The sequence below is a fragment of the Molossus molossus genome, unplaced genomic scaffold (assembly GCF_014108415.1).
Source record: "Molossus molossus isolate mMolMol1 unplaced genomic scaffold, mMolMol1.p scaffold_m16_p_11, whole genome shotgun sequence".
Taxonomy (NCBI): Eukaryota; Metazoa; Chordata; class Mammalia; order Chiroptera; family Molossidae; genus Molossus; species Molossus molossus.
The window spans coordinates 34,385,402-34,402,471 of NW_023425346.1; the positions used below are offsets into that span (position 1 = coordinate 34,385,402).

General features: G+C 41.7%; 1 pseudogene; it reads right to left on the reverse strand.

The window, feature by feature from the left end:
• Window positions 1-7,268: 7,268 nt before the first annotated feature.
• Window positions 7,269-9,057, reverse strand: LOC118625612 (annotated as a pseudogene).
• Window positions 9,058-17,070: the final 8,013 nt, after the last annotated feature.

Below are 17,070 nucleotides of genomic sequence, written 5' to 3' on the forward strand. Positions count from 1 at the left end.
ATGTCCTCGAGTGAAGATAAAAAAAAAAAAAAACTGATCAGCAGCCAGATTAAGTTCCCATGGTACAGACATTTTTTTTTTGCAGTAGTTGAAGATTTTACAGTACATGATTTTACATTTACCCAGTAATTATAATTCATGAAGTGTCATTTTACCTCCAATACTGCTGCTTTCAACAGAGTAGCTGCTTTTAACAGACTAGTTGCTTTCTACACAGTAGCTGCTCTCTGCACATGTGTGACTGCTCTACATAAGTACATTATGGTGCCAACCTTGTCACATACACCTATATTTGTTCAGGGTATATGTGATGGGGGTGGCATGATGATGTCATCATGCTGGGTACTTGTATGTGGGTATATCTGCATGTGGGCAGACCCGCTGGAGACGAATAGAGGAGCGGTGTCTCAGTTCCTAAGACCATCAAAAATACATGTTTTCCAATGGTCTTAGATGACCCCTGAGAAAGGGTCATTCGACCCTCAAAGGGGTCGTGACCCACAGGTTGAGAACCACTGCCTCAACCTATCATATTTCCCCACAACTGTCCACTCTTCATCAAACCTAGCATAAAATACTCAGGTCTAATGGTTTCTTTGGGTCTTCATTTCCTTATGAAGGCTCCCGTGTCACATAAAACTTATTTTAAATAAATGTGTATGCTTTTCTCTTGTTAATCTGCTTTTGTCAGTTAATTTTCAGACCCAACCAGGACCCTAAGAAGGTAGAGGAAAACTTTTTCCTACCCTACACTATATTACACCATTTTCTAATACTACAAAAGTCATTATTCACGGAATGTCTATCACACACTCAATAAATATTATGTTGCCCAGTAGGGGCATGAAAGAAGGTAGCTGATCAATGCTTCTCTCTCTCCTTCTTCCATCCTCTCTCTCTAAAAGTTAATTTAAAATCTTTAAAAATAGCCTGAAACACCAATCAGAAAGAATATATGTACCCCTATGTTCATAGCAGCACTATTTATAATCGCTAAGGTCTGGAAACAGCCCAAGTGTCCATCAATAGATGAGTGGATAAAAAAGCTGTGGTACATATACACAATGGAGTACTATGCAGCTATAAGAAAGAAAGATCTCTTATCCTTCGAGATGAATGGAGGGACCTCGAGAATATTATGCTAAGCAAAATAAGCCAATCAGAGAAAGACAAATACCACATGATCTCACTTATTTGTGGAATATAATGAACAAGGTGGGCTGATGAACAAAACAGACCCAGATACATAGAAAGGAGTATGGTTCAGACTGACAAACCGTAGAGGAAGGGGGCGGAGGGGATGGATGAGATGAACCAAAGAACTTATATGCATGTATGCATAACCAATGGATATAGACAATAATGCTGGGGGTTGGAGGGAGCGGGATGAGGAGGAGGGTGTCTGGGGGGAGGGGGGAGGAGAAACATCTGTGAGAAAAGTAAATTAATAAAAATTGGAAAAAATCTCTAAAAATATACACATATAAAAATAAAAAAAAATGATGCAGCTATCTTTGACAATACTGGAAAAGGGACATGTGTTTTGTTCGTGAAATAGAGATTCAAACATAAACATCGATCCTTAATATCCAAGCCTGTAAGATATCAAGCAGTAAACCTTGATATTATATTCAATCAATTGCTTCAAGGAAATCTGAAAATATTGCTGATGTTTTCCTGCTTTACTTGTTTTCAGTTTGAAGAGGTAGGATAACAGTAGTAGCCAAACAACGGAAAGAGTAATCTCCTCTCTCTCCGGAGGTCAGAGAGTGTTTCCGCCGCAGAAGAGGTGAAGGTTGAGTTGACTCTTGAAGTTAGAGGAGGTGGATTGAAACAAAAGTGGGCTGGATACTGCTTCTGACAGAGCTCTCTTAGATAAAGTGATGGTAGAATAAACCCAATACTTTGGACTGAACTTAAAGTCACAGGAGAGAAAAAGCTCAAAGAACCGAGATTCTTTTCTCAGAATGCTTAAAGAGAATATAGCATTGGGATGATGGAAAAAATCAAAATATTAAATTCTGATTGTGTTATTACCCAAAATCCCAACTGAGACAGAATCAGGCAAACGCATCCAAATAAATGAATGTAATTTCCAGGAAGCCCAGCTGTTAAGACAACGTGCGTAAACATACTGAAAACAGCTAAAGAAATGTTAGAAGGAATTTATTTTATTTGACTACCTTTGTTTTTTTATTTGAAAAAAATGTGATTTGTCTTTACCTGAGGGGCTGTATGAGGAGTTCTAGGAATTGCCAAGAAGAAAGATTTTGGTTGGTGCTTGAATACATTGTTTCTGATTATTTCCCTGGTTTGAATAACACTCTATAAGAGGTGTCAAATCATTGCAACAAGGAAGTTCCCTGATTTCAGAGTATTAAAAATATATCAGGCAAAAAAATTCAATTTTTTTTTCCAAAGTTTATTTTCTAGTTGGTATGAGGGAACCTAGTTCTATGTAGGAACATAATTTTGACGAAGATATATCTCAGTATAGTATATGATTCTGTTGATTTCCCTTGCACTGTGTGCTACCGTTAGAGAAAAGAGAAAACATGTTAGTGGAGAAAGGACAGCCTGAAGACCGGTACTTCTTACACTTGAACCTTCACATGAATCAGCTGGGGATGTTGTCAACATGCAGATCCTGATTCCATAGGTTTACAGTGGAGCTTCTGCATTTCAGACGTAGCTAAGTGATGCTGATGATGCTGGTCCTTCACCAAACTTTAAGTAGCAAGGCTGTAGACTGACCAGTTTACTAAAAGAGTGAAGAATGACCAGAAATGGTCATTCCAATGGACGGGTACTGTGTACTGCGTAGCTCTCTGATCTGGATCAGGCAGGGAGCATGGGGCCCTCTTCCTGTTTGCCAGTCTGGTGGGTGGGTCCCTGGATGGAAGACAAGGCATTTCTAGGTGTCCTCAGTAGAAAAAGCAGAGAACAATGGTCCCTTGTCTGTAGCTAGGCTACCATTACAGCAACTCTGAGATGGAAAGGAAGGAATAAACCATGAGGGTGAATGGGTCAAAATGATGTAAAAAAAAAAAGTAGAAAGAGGAAGTAATGAGAAGCCAGAAAAAAAGAACAGAACTAGTATATCTGGGAAGCTTGAAAGGAATATTCTTTCTCTTTCATTAATTATTCATTTCAGTTTATTTTAAATAGTTTGCCTTGGGTACCATGTAACAAGATAGAATGATCTCACACACAGTGCTCATTTTAATAACATAATATCTGCATGGGGCAATTTGATGATATTGGATACATCAAGCGAAAGGTAATTTATCCCTCTCAGTGCTTACACTCCTCCAGAGACATTATAAATAAAAACAGGCTTCACCCCCAATAAAAATAAAACAGAAAAGTGTCCTTCAGATCTTGTTACTTGGTGACTTTATGAATTGGACTAGAAACATTATTGGCTTTTGGGAGGATGACCTCAGCTGTTTTTCTGCCATCTGAAGAATAAAAACTCTAATTTGGTACCAATACTCAAAGCAAAATTGTCTCAGGTGGGTGAACAACGGCTGATAGATTGGCTTGTCTTGGAAATTGCAACACCTTAAAATGACCAGGACAGTTGGGTTAAGTCTATTCTGACCCTTACTAGCAATGTGAACTTGGGCATCTGTAATGGGTCTGGCATGTAATAGGTGCCCCCAAAATGTGAGTTCCAATCATACTTCCCTTTAACTTTCTGAAGCCCAGTTCCTCAGTTTCCTCAAATGTAAGATGAAGATAACAATGTTTACTTAATAATAAGATGTTTTATGAAGATTAAATGAGCTAATGTACATAAAGAATTTTTTTGTTGTTTGTTTTAATTATTTTTCTTTATTGATTTTAGAAAGAGAGAGAGAGAGAAAAATCGATGAGAGAGAACATTGATTGGCCGCCTCCTGCATGCCCCCTGCTGGGGATTTGGCAGACATCCTGGGCATATACCCTGACTGGGAATTGAACTGGCGACCTCTTGGTCAGCGATCAACCATTGAGCCACACCAACCAGGCAAGAATGCTTTTTGAACAGTAAATGCAAAGTAAAATAATATTACTAATGTGAATATTGTCTTCTGGTTTTAAGTTCCAGTTAGAAGTGTTGAGTTTTGGGAGTGATTTGAGATAGAAAAAAATAACTAGATAATTTAAATAAAAGTTAAAATCATATGAAGTCACCAAAGCAATCGCATATAACCGTTACCATCATAACTAGCTAGTTAATATTAATAACAGGAAGAAGAGTGCCCTGGCTAGTTTGGCTCAGCAGTTAGAGTGTCGGTCCTCAGACCAAAGAGTTCCAGCTTCAATTCTGGCCAAGGGCACATACCTTGGTTGTGGTTCATCCTTGGCCTCGGTTGGGGTCATGTGGGTGGCAACCAATCGATGTGTCTCGCTCACATTGATGTTTCTCTCTCTATCTTTTCTTCCCTCTCTCCATCCCTCCCACTCTATCTGAAGATAAATGGAAAAATATCCTCCGTTGAGGATTTAAAATAATAATAATAATAATAACAGGAAGAGAGCAAAGGGAAGGCCAGACATTAAGTATGGTCATCTGGGCAGTATCACCAAAAAACTGCAACTTCACACTCCTCAGGAAACCACCAGTCCATTCCCTGCAAATCACTGGGGAACTAGATCAAACAAAGAGGAAAAGTCAGGATGACATGGGGAAGGTACTTGCCCGTCCTTGTAACCTGGGAACAAAGCTCATTGGCTAGGGGACAGAACCACAGCAAGCGTGAACAATCCTGAAGGCTTAATTGGTTAAGCTCCTAGTTATAACCCTGGGAAAAAGAGTTCTCGCTCTCTTGTTCATCTTGCTTTACTCACGCTTCCTTGCATTCACTTGCTCCATGACCCACGCTCGTCTGCCATGTGGCCCTAGAAACCACATGGCCCATGGTCATGCATACCTCACACACAATGGGCTTCAGCTGGGAACACAAGCTAACCTAGCCAGATGTTGGACTGGGCTGTACTTTAATATGGCGTGAAGACTCTGAGCAGTGGCTTTGATCTTAGACTTGCTGAAGACACAGCTGGGCTTTTTCCATGGCGAGACAGAGTGGGATGGGACCTTGGAGCGGAACTACCCTAACGTTACATAATCAGTAAAGCTTTCCACAGTGCCTCATCCTCCCGTGGGGGCCTCAGGAAATTCCCGTTTCCTCAGCACTCCAAGAACTCCACTTCCACCAGGAACAGGTGAGGACACAGAGGACACCCCACTGGTAACATAACCACACTGGACATGTACCGTACAATGCCCCTGGTGTTCCCTGGAATTGTGCAATACATGCCCAATACATGCCAAGACTTGCTTCATTGCTAGTCTAGAATTGGATAGAACAAGTAAGAATAAGTCAGTCAAATACAAAGTCCAAGATTCATTCATATTCTCTCTAATTGTTTTTAATCCTCACCCAAGGACATTTTTGCATTTATCTTCAGATAGAGCAGGAGGGAAAGAGGGAGGAAGAGAGAGAGAAACATCGACATGAGAGAGACACATCGAGTGGCCACCACCCACACAACACGAACCAGGGCCAAGGACGAACCGCAACCAAGGTACATGCCCTTAGAGGAACGGAACCCGGGACTCTCTGGTCCACAGGCCGATGCTCTAACCACTGAGCAAAACCAGCCAGGGCTCTATTTTTATCATCTTATTTCATGAACTTTACATAAAAGGGACAGGTAATTGTTTAGTGGCACTTTTGTGACCTAGTTTCCATCATACTACCCTGAAGTTACTCCAAGGAGCAATGCTATTTTTCCTGCTCTTCATAGAGCTCCCTCCTCTGGCCACTGACATGTTCCGCTCCCCTCCTGGGGACAATGTGACCACATGGCCCAGGTTTCTTAAGACTCCATTTCAAATATTCTACCCAGTTGTATTCATGTGTCACAGCCAGGATCTCTTCCACACCCTCTTGCATTAAAATTCATAGTTGATGGTTTCATTTCCACAGGACTTTTCATGATGGCTAATTTATGTCTGGAATTTACCCTGCTAATGATTGCCCTGTCCTTTTATCCTACCAGATTATTCTTATAAAAGTGCCACCTTCATCACGGCATTCCACACCTTAAGCACTCGCAGATGGCATCTGAGGTTATCCACAGTCCAAACTGCAGACTACCCTTCCCATGCTCCCAGTCCCGAGCTGTTCCCAGCACAGGCTGGCTGCAGCTTGTCTGCTTCATTTTATTACCCAGTACACCCTTTGTTTGTATCCAACTAAATTAGTCAATTATCCCACTCCAGAAGAGTCTTAACAAAAGAGTCTCCTCACTCTCTCCATTTCCCTTTCCTGAGATGGTTTCCTTCTCCTTTCTATTATTTCCATCACACGGTTGTACAAGTGAACTTGCAGCAAACACATATCGCACTTTAAATGCAGTGGTGATATTGAAAGTATGAGCTGATCAGTACGGACACTGAATCCTCAGAAAGGCTCTAGCCAGAATCCTAGGAAGATGCAGGGGGGTAGGTAAGTGTTGGGGATTTCTGCTCGAGGAGCAGGTATGGTCAGGGCAGTGGAGGCACCAGAGTGGGTGTAGGGGAAGACTGAAATGAATTGGTTCAAAAGTATTTCATTATTTAACATTTGATATGAACACCTAGAGCACACCAGTGTTGGGCTCTGCTGATGCAGCTCCAGGCTCAACTTAAGCTCCTGTCCAACAACCTCAGAAGCAGTGATCTTTTCTCTTCTGAAGTATTTTAGCATGTTGCCCATACCACTTACTAGGCACTGCTGATCTTTTTTTTTTTTTGGAGTACTGTTGTAGAATTCATTCCAAGAAGATGGTAATCTTTTCCAAATCAAGAGTTGTACTGTTTCTTTGTCTCTCCCTGAATGCCAAATATAGTACCTTTCTTAGGCAGTCACTTATCCTGTATTTATTTATGAATAAATTAAAGAAAATTGAATGATTAAATAATGGGATCTATATACATCATAATGTAGTCATTTCAAATCACTTAGAGAGTGAGGGGATAGCATACATCTTAGATGTTCTATTAAGAGCTAAGGGTACTCTTTCCAGATATATCTATAGCTACACAAAACTGTGCATACACTTTCAGATGTCTCACTTATCCCCTAAGCCATTCATAAATTCCCGGGGGTCCACAGAACCCAGGTTAAGGACCATGGTTTAAATGGAATTTTATAGAACTAGAGAACTAATCTAAAAAATTAACTTTAAAATTTTTGCATCTTACAGGTACATTTACCAATGACACAAAGGAAACATCACTTATACAGTGAGAGTCCATGTTGTTTAAATTTACAGCCAGACTGACATTTCAGTTGATGTGCACTCCAAGCCAAAGCTGGTTGATGATGACCATGAGCAGGCCTAGAATGCGAAGCTTTCAAAGCCTTACTTCTTTTATCAGCACACTTGATGTTATAAACAATGAAATCAACAACCCCATTCCTACCCAAATCTCCAGGTAAGCTTGAATGCAATAGGACTTCATGGGGAATCCAAACATTTTTAGTAAGGCTTTGTAGTATCTCAGTGAAGGACAAACAGTTTAGACCTCATAAAAGCCCCACCACAAACTACTAACAATGGATTTTGATATTACCTAGGTATTCCAGTGAGAGCTACTTTGGGAGAGTCCATCCTTTTTTTTTTTTTTTTTCCTTACTGGTTTGAGAAAGAGAGGAAAGGAGAGGAAGAGAGAGATAGAAACATTGATGAGTGAGAACATCAATTGGCCACCTCCTGCATGCCCCCCACTGGGCATTTGGCCCACAACCTGGGCCTGTGCCCTGACAGGGAATCAAACCAGTGACCTCTTGGTGCATGGGTCGATGCTCAACCACTGAGCCACACCGGCCGGGCAAGAGAGACCATCCTTTTTCCTCCCTTGGATCATGGTATCTAAGTGCCTATCTCCTTGCCGCTAGCTGGAAGGCAGAAGAGCAGTCGGAACCATACATTTGAGGTGGTGGTCCTGTCTCCCCCTGGAATATTGTCCTGCTGACTGAGGGTTTCTGTTAAAGTGCACTCACTACCGGTTGTCACAGATGTTAAATAATAAATGCCAGTAACAGCCTGGAGTGGGACCATCATTGACTGGTTGAGCTATTTAACAAGTACCACACGCCTAAGTGTGAAGAGTGTGATTCATGTCTTACTGGGAGGGGTGGCACATAAAAATGCAAGATCAACTTTGTCTCATACAGGACTTTGTTCATCAGGGAAAGCAACCTTCATACGTAAACAGTAGTGTAGACATGAGGTATAAAATAGTGAGATCATCGTCACTCAACTCCATGTGGAATTGACTCCCACTGAGTTACGCAACATGACTAAAGAGATGGGACCTCCATCAACTCCCTGAGGCAGTTAACTAGCCTCCTTGTAATAAACTTCTTTCTGGAAGAAAGAAGAGAACTTAATTACAAGGGAAGCTCCTTGCTATGGTGGAGACACAGAAGTTGAAAAAAAAAAATCACACTTTCTCATGTTTCATACTGATTTCCTTCACTTCTTGGAAAAAGTAAAAATATTTTATATACTATTAACTTTTGGATTGATTTCTATTGTCTGAAACTTCTAGGAGCACACTGTTATGACAAAGACATTAGGAATGGACATGAAGAGAACCCCAGAAGAAAAAATAAGGAAAAATAGTTAAATAAATGCTCATTTAAATTAGAGCCAATCCATGCTTTTCTGGCCTTAGACCAAAGTAGTATTGCTAAAAGACACAAAAAAATCCACTGTTTTCCAAGAAATCTTTGTAGAAATTGCATCAGTTCTCTGGAACAAGTAGAAGAGATGGTGTGCAATTGAGGAAGGAGTCTGTGACTCAGCGGCAGCTTTATTTTTCATTTGCTTTGACAACTGTGATAACGAATGAAAGTGTCTGCAAGGAAAAAATTATCTCTGTGTCATTCTGCATAGTGTGGTGTACACCCCCTATTGTTAGACCCTTACTGAAAATACCATGTCGATAATGTGAGATGCAAAGGAGCTCACGTGGTACAGGGAAAGAGCATTAGGAGAAGCCATCTCCCGGGTCATCTACGGCAGCTAACTTACAACGTGGTCCCAAAACCAAGCTAACCAGTAGCAGGGAGTTGGGTGAGGAGGGCTGGATGGTGGGGAAGCAGGGAAAGCAGAGAATTACTTGGCTATCTTATGCCATTTCTTTTTTTTCTTTTTTTTTTTTTTAATTGATGTTAGAGAGATAGAGGAAGGGAGAGGGAGAGAGATGGAAACACCGATGAGCAAGAACATCTATTGGCCACCTTCTGCATGCCGGCACTGGGAATCAGGCCCACAACCTGGCATGTGCCCGGGGTAGGAATCGAACCAGCGACCTCTTGGTGCATGGGTCAACCACTGAGCCGCACCGGCCGGACTCCTCTGCTATTTCTTGATTTGTGGCAACCCCTGTGTATGAGTGAAAAGCATAACATTCCTCCAACAATGTGTCTTGCTTATTGAGCACAGAGCCTAAGGAGTGTCAAACCCAATGTTTCAGCAGTTATGTCCTCTCTCTCCACCAAATGGACATCTGGCCATTGTGGGAAGAGTGGCTACCATAGCGATGAAGGTGGTGCATTCTACACAGGAGTGGCCTTTGAATACAGGGGCGGGCAAAAGTAGAGCTATGGGTTACAGGAATATCATTAAAAAAAATTTTTTTTATCCTCACCCCAGGATACTTGTTCATTCATTTTCAGACAGAGTGTGAAGGAGGGAAGGATAGAGAGAGTGAGAGAGAGAAAGATCTGTTGCCTCCCACACGACCCCGAACTGAACCGCAAATGAAAAATGTGCCCTTGACCAGAATCGAACCTGAGACTCTTTGGTCCTCAGGCCGACGCTTTAACAGCTATGCCAAACCAGTCACGACTCATTCAAAAAAATTTTACTGAAGTGAATGAATAAATAAAATGCAGAATGTATATACGATGGATCATTATTTAATTTGAAAGGAGAAATAAATTCTGACTTAGGCCACAACATGGATGAGTCCTATTTGCATGTGAGTCTTTGTATAACATTGTAAAATGATGCTGGTAAAATTACTCACTGTTTTTCCAAAGATTTACGGTTTTCAGACTGATAAAAAAAGAGAAGACAGATTTGTGTGTCTGGCATTGAACTTCCTCTTATTATTTGGGAAGTGATCTCAAGTTATTTTTTTTTTGGAATTCAAGAAAGAGGAGGCTCAGAAAGTGGAGAGAACTTATTTATTCCATACCAAAGTAAAGAAAAGAGGAAGAGGAAAGAGAAGAAGAGGAAGAAGAGATCCCTGACTTTGACACGCTTCTTTTACTTAAATCTGCCCTCATAAGTTTCCCATTGACGCACTTACACACCCACAGCTTTGAACCCAGGATAGACATGCAAGGTTGAAATTTGACTTTCCGATCTAATTTCCTCAAATCTCCTTACTACGGAATCGGAAAATTCAGAGTTCACTAGTCCAACTGTCAGCCAGATGCTTGAATCCTCTCTACACAGTTGTTCCATAAGTTGGGCTGACATCTTACTTAGTTGATCTTTCACTCATTTTGTCCTGTTGGGCCCTCTTAGAATTATTTTACATAAAAACTACTCTCAGGGGCGTCGGCCTGTGGTCCAGAGAGACCTGGGTTCGGTTCCCACTAAGGGCATGTACCTCGGTTGCAGTTTGTCCCTGGCCCTGGTTGGTCGTGTGGGTGGCGGCCACTCGATGTGTTCCTTTCACATCGATGTTTTTCTCTCTCTCTCTCTTCCTCTCTCTCACTCCCAGTCTACCTGAACAAAAAGTGGAAAAAGATGTCCTCGGGTAAGGATAAAAAAAAAAAAAACTACTCTCAGAGAAAACAGAAAAATTAAAATAAAAATCACATTCTAGCCCTGGCCGGTTTGGCTCAGCAGTTAGAGGGTCAGCCTGCAGACCAGAGAGTCCGGGTTCAGTTCCTGCTAGGGACACGAACCTCGGCTGCAGTTTGTCCCCACTCCCTGTTGGGATCGTGTGGGAGGCAACCAATTGATGTGTTTCTCTCACTTCGATGTTTCTCTCTCTCTCTCTTCCTCCCTCTCTTTCTCCCGCTCTATCTGAAGATAAATGCAAAAATGTCCTCAGGTGAGGATAAAAAAAAAAAATCACATTGTAATTTCAAGATTAAGTTCTTCTCAATTATTACTTATATTCTAAAACAATATTTAAATCCAGTTACAAAACATTTTGTCCCCTCCCAAATATATATGTGCGTACCTACGCATGTGTATATACACTCATTATATGGGAGGAGCAGACTTTTCCTCTGACCTCAAGGTTCTTCTGGTTGCTCTGATAATCAAATAGACATGAGACAGATTAGCAAGAGAAAATAACCAAATGTAATACATACATATCTATGGGAACCCCGCATACAGAGACCCCCACACACCCAGGAGAGGTTCAGAGACAGAAAGGGGAATTGAGGTGTATAAAACATCCTGGTCTAGGGATGAGGGAAGGTGCCTTGGGGGCTTCAAAGGGTCAATGCAGCCCTGGCCAGTTGGGCTCAGCGGTTAGAGTGTCGGCCTGCGGTCCGGAGAGACCCGGGTTCGGTTCCCGCTAAGGGCACGCACTTCGGTTGCAGTTTGTCCCCGGCCCTGGTTGGTCGTGCGGGTGGCAGCCACTCGATGTGTCCCTTCATGTCGATGTTTCTCACTCTCTCTCCCTTCCTCTCTCTCCCTCCCACTCTATCTGTACAAAAAATGGAAAAATATCCTCGGGTGAGGATAAAAAAAAAAAAGGATCAATGCAGGGTGATAAGAACAAAGGCTTAGTAAATAGAAGTTTGCCCTGCCCTAGAGATAGATCAAAACAGGTTATCTCTGATAACAGTTTATTATGGTCAAGGCCCCTTGTTCAAATTCTTCTAGGTAGATGGGGTGGGGGGGTCAGAAGTTTCTCTTGAGCCTGGGGCTAAAGCTGCCTTTGTTCAAAGTAATTTGCTTTCCACTAAGGAACATCTTGGGGTGACTAGTCCTGTTACTAGAAAGGGGACTTGACCCTGAGTGGGTCTGCCTAGGGGCCAGTAGTAGTGTGTGGGTTCTTGACTTCTTACAGGAAAAATTTCACAGCAGGAGTCCAAGTGACTTTCAGAAGACATTTATTAAAGCTGGGAACAATGAAACAAGGAAGGGCCTAGGATAACTAGAGAGAGACTCGTGGGGAAATGAACCTAGGCTGGGCTGCTTTGGCTCGCTAAGAAGTCAGAGAAAAGGGGACCTTGGGGACAGGTTCAGGAGGTTTGCCTGGGATGAAATGCCACTGCCTGGTTGCAAGCCTCATGGGGTCCCTTACAGTTTGGAAGATGCAAGCATGTGGGGGAAGGAGAGGGGGAGGGGGGAAGAGGAGGGTGCAGGCTGGGGCCTTCGTTTCTGAGGGGTTTTAAAGTCTGGGCTTTTAGGGGAGGATCTCAATGGAATAGTTATCAGGTTTATGCTGAGGTACCAAAATGAAATTTATTCTTTTAACTTCATCTGTCCTTGGGTGTGGTTGGCAAATGACACTAATTGGATTTCTGCTTTCTGTCTCCCTGAGTAGCTATTTAAAGCTATTTACCCTCTGGCTGGGGAACAGAAGTGCAAACCATTTACTCTCAAGTGTCCTTGGTTTAGGAAGATAGGATTTACTCGATGGCTGCAAACTGCTATTTAACTCTGTCTCGGTTTCCCTGTTCCTCTTGTCCTGGTTTAACTAGTATGTCTCAGTTCTGGACCCAAACAATATACAAAGAAAAAAAGTCCCCATATTTTTAATACATAAAGTTTCTTTGAAAGTAAAGTCATGGGTATTGTTTATTTTCTACCATTATTTTTTGTATTTTATAATTTTTATTCAATTAAAGTTTACTATTTTATTATTATTTATTTAAAACTTAATCAGTTAAATAATATATATTTTTTTCTTTATTGATTTTAGAGGGAAAGAAAGAGGGAGAGATAGAAACATTGATGAGAGAGAGCATTGATTGGCCACCACCTGCATGCCCCCCACTGGGGATCTGGCCCACAACCTGGACCTGGGTCCTGACCGGGAATCGAACCGGCAACCTCTTGGTGTATGGGTCGACATCAACCAGTCAGTCACACCGGCTGGGCTAAATAATATCTTTGATATTATGTGCTCATGGTATATTTATCTGAGAGTTATGATTGTATTCTTTATAAAAATCTGATTTTAGCATTGGTCACCTTTCTCTAGTATATTGTTAGTCTGAAATCTTGTGTTCTCTCTGCTTCTCCAAGTTGCACGGAGACCACCACTCACTTTGCAGCTGGTTCCTGGGCTCCTTAGGCACAGGCTTTCAGCAGTAGGCTGTTCCCTCTGCTTGCGCGTCAGATAAACGTGTGATAAGCCTCTCTGCCACTTCTCATTTCCTTTATTCTCCACACCACCACTAACCGTTATAAAAAGTTTTCAGACTTTACTGAAGGAGTTGGCAGGTAGCAGGTATCTGTCATTTGCGACTAATCAGCATCTTTTGAATACCACGTTCATATTTTGATAGTTATCCACAGTAGCAATCTTTCCATCTTCATGAAGAATTCAAACACATAATTCCCAGCTTCCTTGCTGCTGGGTGCAGATCTGTGAGATAAATTATGCTAGTCAGACTCATCACATGGGCCCAGCTGGTGTGGCTCAGCAGTTGAGCGTCGACCCATGCACCAAGAGGTCTCTGGTTCTATTCCAGGTCAGGGCACATGCCCACGTTGTGGACCCGATCCCCAGTGGGGGGCATGCAGGAGGCGACCAATAGATGTTCTCTCTCATCGAAGTTTCTATCTCTCTCTTGCTTTCCCTCCCTCTCTCTCTAAAATCAATAAAGGAAAAAAATATTTAAAAAAAAAAAAAAAAAAGAATCATCACATGACACAGAAACTAGCTCCTTGGTAAAAGAGGCCAGACACAAAGCATCCATTTTCCTGACACAAAACTAAGCAGAGGCAGCGCTGTTTGGCGCCTGGCTGCTGGGACCAGCCTCTCAGTCATGACCAGATGCAGCAATGGCCTATTTTACTCTATTATGTTAAACAAAAGAGAGTAGCTGCAAAAGAATACACAGTATGATTCTATTTATATGAAGTCCTAAACAGGCGAAACACATCGGTGATGGCAGAAATCAGGAGAGCGATGCTTGATGGTGGATGTTTGAAGGGTATTGCATAAGAAAGGAGCATGAGGAAAAGTTCTCAGGTGCTGGGGGTGTTCCATGTCTTGTTTTGTCAGAACTCATTGAATGAAACATGTAAAGTTTGAACATTTTATGTGAATTATACCTGCTCAAAAAAATTTAATGAATTGTTAAAAAGTAATTCAGTCTAGCCCAGCTGGTGTGGCTCAGTGGACTGAGCATCATCCCATGGACTGAGAAGTCCCAGTTCGATTCCCGGTTAGGGCGCATGCCCGTATTTTGGGCTCCATCCCTAGTGGGGCATGCAGGAGGCAGCCAATTGATGTTTCTCTCTCACATGGATGTTTCTAACTCTCTCCCCTTTCCTCTCTCTCTAAAATATCAACAAAACTTCTTTTTAAAAAAAGTAATTCTGTCTTCCTTTTTTTTTTGCCCTCACCTGAGGAAATTTTTTCATTTTAGTTCAGATAGAATAGGAGGGAGGGAGAGAGAGGGGAAGAGAGAGGAAGAGAGAAACATTGATGTGAAAGGAACACTTTGAGTGGCTGCCCCCTGCATGACCCCAACCAGGGCCAGGGACAAATCACAACCGAGGTACGTGCCCTTGACTGGAATCGAACCCTTGACTCATTGGTCTTCAGGCCGACGCTCTAACTGCTGAGCCAAACCAGCCAGGGCCAGTCTTATTTCTTAAAAACAGAAGTTGCATCAACATTCTGAACTGTTTAGTTAATGTTAAATAAAACATATTAGTTTAATATCATCTTCTTCTAACCCAAGAACCTAGACATTAGAAGCAATAAGTGAGAAAGATGCTGAATCACCACAGAAAAGCTGTTTTTTAAAATATAATCAGTTCGTATGATATCATGTCTGACTGAAATGTAGGAATGAAAGAAAGAGTTCCATTTTTCACCAATAACAAAAATAAACCTAAGATTAGTCAACTACTAAGTAGAACAGAATGCTATTTTTCTACTATGTTTTCATTTAAAAAAAATCAATGTTACATGGTACACAGAAAACCTTTATAGAAATAGTTCTAAGAGACTAATAAAATTTTTTGTAGTCTAAACCTTAAAGAAATGATGTTTTCTTTTAATAAAATATAAAAGCACTCATAGGAAAAAATTATTCTCTTTCTTTTTTGTTTTTCACCCTTCCTGTTTATGACTGTTCTCATATCCTTCACTTCCTTAACAAAAGATATTGTTGTTTATTATGTAATATACTGGTTTAGTGGCAATAATCCAACCAACCAAGTAAATAAAAAAGAAATAAGCCCTGGACAGTCTGGCTCAGCTGTTAGAGCACCGGCCTGTGGACCAGAGAGACCTGGATTCGGTTCCTGCTAAGGGCACGTACCTCTTTTACAGTTTGTCCCCAGCCCTGGTTGGAGTCGTGTGGGTGGCAACCAGTCGACGTGTCTCTCTCACATCAATGTTTCTCTCTCTTTCTTCCTCCCTCTTTCCTTCTCGCTCTATCTGAAGATGAATGCAAAAATGTCCTCGGGTAAGGATTAAAAAAAAAGCTATAAGAGAAGTTCGTACAAAATAGAAGTTAAAGTCAATTTCTCTCCCACTTAACTTTCCAAGGGTAAAGATGTGACAGTGTTCAAGAATTTTTTATCTTCTTGCTCTGCCACCTCTAGGGTGCATTCTTCATCCACATTGTCCATGTCTATGTTCCAGATAGCAGAATTAGTATGAATCAATTCTTTCTATTCCACTGACCAGAAATTAGCAGAGAACAGTTAGCAGGTGTTACCACACTTATCTTCTGATGTCCTGACTTTGGATGTTCCATAGCTTGACCATTTGGAAGTAACCACCATTTGTATTTATAGCAGAATGCACTAAATTCAGACTGCCATTCAAATATGGTGAAGGAACACACCTGCTTACCCTCATTGTCATTCTGCAAAATCTCACCAAAATCACGGTAAAGAACTTTTTTAGAGAACACCTCAGAAATTCACAAGCCCAAAAAGAATGGTAGAGGAGCCAATAGCAGCCAAGAGATGTCAGCAAAACAGGCAATAACTAACATAGCAGACTAGAGAAAGTTAACATGTTTGCTGTAGGGGCGAGGGTAGAGGATGCCAAAAAGCATAGTGATTAGGCTGCCAAACCACTGAAGGCCCAGAGATGAGAGCCACAACCTGTCTCTGAATGTGGGGAGCAGATGAGGCTGAAAACAAGAGGACTGGTTGATGGTTTGCGTCACAGTAGTCCAACCACGGAATTTCCTCACCAGCCCTGCCCAGCCAGCTAACTGACCCTCCCTCCTCGGCGAGGACTTTGGGAGGGATGTCTCCCAACAAAGTTAAACAGATAGGTTAGTTCACTTGTTTGCCTACATTGAAAGCAGTTTTATAGTTATGTGGGAAGTTTCGAGCCGAAATAGCAATAGATACAGAAAAACTTAAGCAAATGAAGAAAGAAAGGCTATTATCTTCAGAGAAAAACAAAGGCTTGTAAAAGAATAGATATTTAGCCCTGGCCAGTTTGGCACAGCGGTTAGAGCGTCGACCTGCGGTCCGGAGAGACCCGGGTTCGGTTCCCGCTAAGGGCACGTACTTTGGTTGCAGTTTGTCCCCGGCCCTGGTTGGTCGAGCGGGTGGCAGCCACTCGATGTGTCCCTTCACGTCGATGTTTCTCTCTCTCTCTGTCCCTCCCACTCTATCTGTACAAAAAATGGAAAAATATCCTCGGGTGAGGATAAAAAAAAGGAAAAAAAAAAAAAAAAAAAGAATAGATATTTAACCATAGTATACTACCTGGCTCGGCTAAGAAAAATGTTTACATACTCATAATAATGTAAGCACTTAAATACTTGTTTATTTTTCTGCTATAACTATATTGGTGGGATAGGGACAAGGAAGAGTAGAGATAGTAGGAAGGAA